This window comes from Macaca nemestrina, chromosome 4, assembly GCF_043159975.1.
Source record: "Macaca nemestrina isolate mMacNem1 chromosome 4, mMacNem.hap1, whole genome shotgun sequence".
In the NCBI taxonomy this organism is placed as follows: domain Eukaryota; kingdom Metazoa; phylum Chordata; class Mammalia; order Primates; family Cercopithecidae; genus Macaca; species Macaca nemestrina.
The window spans coordinates 82,846,792-82,853,508 of record NC_092128.1 but is presented as its reverse complement, the minus strand read 5'-3'; positions in this window follow the sequence as shown (position 1 = coordinate 82,853,508).

Below are 6,717 nucleotides of genomic sequence, written 5' to 3'. Positions count from 1 at the left end.
ACATAGCTAGCAACTAGAACTCGGATATTTTGATTGCAAAGCCACAGTTATTAACCACTGTGGCATGAATATCTGTATTAAATTTGGAAGAGTGAATTCTGTCTGCAACTTTTACTACACAAAGGTAAGTGATGACAGTGAGTAAAGTTAACTGGTTAGGGGGAAAAAGAGGATATTTTCACTCTTTTTCTAAGTGATCATCATTGCTGCTGAAAAGAGGAGAATTGGGTCCAGAAATCCTTAAGGAGGTGTTCCAAATACAAAATAAGAAAAACACAGAGTCCAAACAGGATTTATAAGTTATAAAAGACTGTTTCTTCATAATAAACACAAGGTAGACAAGGTTTCTTAAAAAAACAGTTTTAAAAAACTTATCAAAAAAATGAGGACACAAATTTAAGTAAACTTAAATCCAAAAGATAAGGAGAGCTTCCTAAGAGAGAATAGAATTATAGTTGCTTTAATCACCTACAAAACAGTGGGAGGAGGAATGCACCATAAACAGGGCCAAAGGGAAACCTGCCAAATGACATGTGTGGACCAGGATGATAGATTACAATCTCATGCCGTTCCAGTGAGAGAATGAGTGTGCACTCACTCTCCAATTCTCTCCCAAAGGTCTTCATTAAGTGCTCAAATGTCGTATTTCAAAGGCATGGGGTAGGGCATGATTGCTGAGATACATTTCTTTGCAGATTCTAGGCCTTTAAACATTGTACTGCAGCAGCTCTGTGAAGGCTGGAGGGAGGGTGGCAGGCTGCCCAGAACTCTCCTGAGGCACAGGAAAGACAGGCAAGACTGGAGAGTAAATAGAACAACCTGCTGAGATATTGGAAGCTAGGTGTTTGAGCTAAGAAAGTATTGAATACTTTGGTGGTATGAGCTAGTAGGTGCACATTAATCTTGAGAGATTTGCCAGTGCCAAGAACTCAACACATTTGAAAGCAATAGTAAACTGAATCGAAACTTTTACAAAACCCAGAATGTGGGTTTTTGACTCACTGTCAAAAGATTTGATTCAGCCTTCCAAACAATTATCCTGATAGAAAAAATGGCAAGATGTTTTTTGAGGTACATATTATTTTCTGTTTTCTTTTATACAATATCTAGCCTACAGTAAAAATTATGAGACATGAAGGAGCAAGAAAATGTGAGCCATGGTCAAGAGAGAAAATGGTTAACAGGGGAAAATACAGAAATAGCCCAGATTTGGTGTATCTGGCAGAGACTTTAAAATCACTTTGATAAATATGTTACAGCATCTATGTAAAAAGTGGAAAGCATGCATGAACAGACAGGGAATTTTAGCAAAAAGATGGGAACTATTTATAAAAAGCAAGTTGAAATATTAGAAATAAATATTAGAAGTAAAAAGTTCACTTTTTAGGATTGTCACCAAATTAGACATAACAGAGGGAAAAAAACCCCGTAAACTTGAGACAGGTCAGTAGGAATTATATAAACTGAATATAAAGAGCAAAATCAAGGACAAATGGAAGGGAGCATCTGATATCTTTAGGATAATATCAAATCATTTAGCATATATGTACTTGGAATCCAAGGAGCAGAAAGGGAATAGAAGAAATATTGGAAAGATAAAAACTTAGAAATCTCCAAAGCTGACTGAATATGTAAATCTGTATATTAAAGAAACTCAGTGAATCCTAAAAACAAAACAAAACAAAAAACAAATTTAAAGAACACTAAACCTAGGGAAACAGCAAATAGAAAAAATCCTAAAATTAGTCATAAGATACACATTACATACTGGGGAACGATAATAATATCAGTACTAACTTCTATATCAAAAGTGATGGAGGCCACAGAAAATGGAATAGCATATTTGAAGTGTCTAAGAACATAAAATATATCAATTTAAGTTCAATATCTAGCAAAAAAATTGAAAGCAAAAGAAAGCTATTTTCACACAGACAGAAGCTGAGCAAATTTATTCCAGAACACCTCCAGCAGAATGTCTAGAAACTCTTTATGCTAATGTGAAATGACACCAGATGGAAGTCCTGATGTAGAAATAAACATATAGAAATATTTTGTATTATCTTAATTTTATGTGTATCCCATATATCATATCTCTACATATTTATCTATAGAGACATATATATTTAAAAGATTATTGACTAAAGTAAATGTAATAACCGTATATTTTGGGTTTATAACATATGTTGAAGTAAAATACATGCCAATGAAGCCATATTGTATAGGAGAGAATGTAAATAGAATTATAGCGTTGCAGTGTTCTTACATTTTTAAGTAGTAATTTGTTACTGAAGGCAAATTTTTCTTTTTTTTTTTTTTTTCTTCTTGAGATGGGATTTTACTCTGTTGTCCAGGCTGGAGCACAGTGGCACAATCATGGCTTACTGCACCTTAGACCTCCCTGGGCTCATGTGATCCTCCCACCTCAGCCTTTCAAGAACCTGGGACTACAGGCACATGTCACTATGCCAAGTTAATTATTTTACTTTTTATAGAAACAGGATTTCTTTATTTTGCCCAGGCTGACTGAAGGCAAACTTAAAAAAAAATGCATAAAATCAAAGGATGGGGGAAATATACCATGAAAACAATAAGCATAGGAAAGATATGACCATATTAATATCAGAAAAGTAAGACCTCAACTCACATAGTATTACCAGAGATATGAAGCACATTCATAAGGATAAAAGTCTTCATTATTTAAGAATATGTAGCAATTATAAAACACAAAGAAATACTTAACAGAATTACATGGGGGAAATAGTCAAGTATATAATAAGTAATTGATAGAATAATAAAAGTCAGGGAAATATAGAATATTTCATTAACACTATCTACTAACTTGACATAATTGAGTTAATAGAATATGATATCCATCAACTAAAAAGCACAATTTTTTTCAACTGCACAAACACCCAACAAGATAAACTAATCAGGTGACAGCATACAAAAAAGAAGTCTCAATACATTTCAAAAGACCAGAATCATAGAGTATATGATTCATGACCTAAAATAAAAATCAGTGGCAGAAAATTATCTAGAAAATACCAAAATATACAGACATTAAGTATTTTGCTTCTGAGTAATTCATGAGTCGCACAAATCACAAGTAAAATGAAAAATATTTTGAACTCTATGATAATAAAAATTTATCAAAATTTGTCGGATGCACCCAAATTACCAGTAAAATGGAAATTTATAACATTAATGCCTAAAATAAAAAATAAAGGCTTACAGGGAACTAGTTAAGTGTCTACATTAACAAACAAAAGAGAAGACAAAATCCAACTTTGAAGAAATGGAATAATAAATATAAAAGCAGAAATTAATGAAATAAAAGAGAAATAAAGTCAAAAGTCAGTTCTTTGAAAAGATTAGTAAACCCCTAACAAAGAAATAATGGAGAAAATACAAATTACTAATATCATTTTAAAAAGAGAAGACAGCATTACAAATCTTACAAACATTAAAGACATAACAAGGGGATATTATTTATAACTTTACGACAGTAGCTCTCAAATGGGGGTGATTTTTCCCAGTGGGGAAATTTGGCAATATCTGAAAATGGTTTGGTTGTCACAACCTGGGAGGAAAGTTACTACACAACTTGTGGACACAGGCCAAGGAAGCTGCTAAACATCCTGTAATACACATTATCCTATCATAACAAAGACCTACCTGGCCCCACATGCCAATAATGTTGAGGTGGAAAAGCTCTGTTTTGTGTTAATAAATTCATTAGCTTAGATATAAATGAATAAATATTTTTAAAAATATAGCTTACACAATTGGCAAAGGAATAGAAAAATCTCCACAACCCTGTTTCTATTAGGGAGATTGAACTTGTGATTGTAACTTTCTCACAAAGAAAACTCAAATCTCAGATGGCTTTACCAGTGAATTATATCAAACATTAAGTGAAGAAGTATAATAAAACCAATCTTAAATAAATGAATAACTTTTAAAAACAGAGGAGGGAACATTTCCCAACTTATTCTATGAAGCATCGTAACCCTGAAATCATAACGTGATAAATATATTATCAGAAAAGAAAATAGAGGTACAAATATGTTAATAAAATATTAGCAAATTCAGTGCATACACACAACTCACAGGAACTGAGAGTAATGAAGGTCTGTCAAAGGGACACAGGAGGCAATGGAAAGAACTCCCAATGGCCAAAGCTGGTATACTTTGAGCAATAATATTAATATAAATAAAGTGGTATTGGATTATAACCGAAATTATAAAATATACATCCATGAGTTCTTACCGGTATGAATAAATGTCTGAGGAAATGAGTGGGGGGAAATAGACAAATCTCCTATGTAGAAGGATTCCAAATATATATTTTATATATATACACACACACACACACACACATATGTGTGTATATATGTATATATAAATATGTGTGTATATGCATGTATATTTACACATATATATATATTTTTTGAGATAAGATCTCATTCTGTCACCCAGGCTGTAGTGCAGTGGCAAGATCATGGCTCACTGCAACCTTGACCTCCTGGGCTCATGTAATCCTCTCACCTCAGCCTCTGGAATAGCTAAGACCACAGGTGTGTGTCACCACACCTGGTTAATTAAAAATATATATATTAATATATATATTTTTGTCTCACTGTGTTGCGCAGGCCAGTCTCAAACTTGTGGTCTCAAGTGATCCTCCTAAATTGCTGGAATTACAGGCATAAGCCACTGCACCTGGCCCCTAATAATTTATGTAAATATAACACCCTCAAGGAGGCAGAACATGACTCCCTGCTTCCTAAGTGTGGGCTGTGTATGGTGATTTCCTTCCAAAGAGCATAGTATAGAAAGTGGGGAAATAGTAAACACAGTTGAGAAATGACCAATACTACTTCAGCCAGATAATCAAGGTTGACAAGAGGGATAAATCATGTTTATATTATGTACGCTAGATATAGTATGATGAGCGTGACACTTTTTTTTCCTGAGTCTTCCTCCCCAAGCCTATAACCCCAGTGTATTGGTTAGGATTCTCCAGAGAAATAGACCAGTAGAATGTGTGTGTCTGTGTCTGTGTGTGTGTCTGTGTCTGTGGATGAGAGAGAGAGAGAGAGAGAGAGAGAGAGAGAGAGAGAGAGAGAGGTTTATATTAAGAAATTGACTTACATGATTATGGAGGCTTGATGAGTCCAAAATCTGAAGGGGGAGGCTGGTAGGCTGGAGAGTCAGGAAAGAGTAGCAGTTCCAGTACAAAGGCAGTCAGGATGGAAACTCAGAGCCAATGTTACAGTTGAAGTCCAAACGCCATCTGTTAGCAGAATTCCCTCTTGCTGTGGGGTGGTCAGACTTCTGTTCTATTCAGGCCTTCTACTGATTGCATGAAGCCCACCCACATTATTTGACGGCAATCTGCTTTACTCAAAGTCCACTGATTTAAATATAAGCTTTATCCAAGGAAAACCACACAGAAACATCCAGAATAATGTTTGATTACATGTTTGGGCACCATGACTCACCCACGTTGACATATAAAATTAACCATCACACCCAACCTAGTCATGAGGAAAACATTAGACAAATCCCAAGTGAGGGACATTTTACAAAATACCTAACCAGTACTCCTCAAAACTGTGAGGGTCGTCAAAAAGAGTGGAAGAATGGAAGTCTGAGAAACTGTCACAGTTTCATGCTTAAGGAGACATGACAATTAAATGTAATAATACTTCTTGGATGGAATCCTGAAACAGGAAGAGTGTATTAAGTACAGACTAAGGGAATCAGAATAAAGTATGACCAATGTATCGGTATTGGTTCATTAATTGTAACAAATGTACCATACTAATGTAAGGTGTTATAGGGAAACTGGGCATGGGGTACATGGACATTTTATTGATAAACGTGGGAAATAATTTAAAATGCTCATGTATTACTAGCAGGATGTAAAAATCAATTCTTTAGAGAACTGGCAGTTTCTTCCTTTCCTTTTTTTTTTTTTTTTCTTTTTTTGAGATGGAGTTTTGCTCTTATCGCCCAGGCTGCAATGCAGTGGCATGATCTTGGTTCACTGCAACCTCCACCTCCCAGGTTCAAGAGATTCTCCTGCCTCAGGCTCCCAAGTAGTACCACGCCTGGCTAATTTTTTTGTATTTTTTAGTAGAGATGCAGTTTCACCATGTTGGCCAGGTTGGTCTCAAACTCCTGACCTCAGATGATCCACCTGTCTCGGCCTCCCAAAATGCTGGGATTATAGGCATAAGCCACCGTGCCCAACTGAGAACTGGCAGTTTCTTATAAACACATGCATTCTAGACCCAGAGATCTACGAGGACATCAAACATGTCCACAAAAAGATTTGTACATGAGTATTCATAGCAGCCTTATACTTAGTCATAACTTGGAGAAAAAAAGACACCAAATATCCATCAACGGGATAAGCAAGGTGACATACATTGTACATTCGTAATTTATATAATGGAATGCTCTTTCCATCAATAAAAAGGAGCTACTGGTATAAGCAATATGGACAAATCTCAAGAACATTTTGTTGTGCAAACAAATCTAGACGCCAAATAATTCATGTAATGTGATTCTGTTTATACGAATTCCCAGAAAAGGAAAAATAAATACTTGGTTATAGAAAGCAGAAAGTGGTTGCCTCAGGTAGAGGTAAAAATTGACAGGAAAATTAACATAAGGGAAACTTCTGGGATTGTATAAGTATTCTTCATT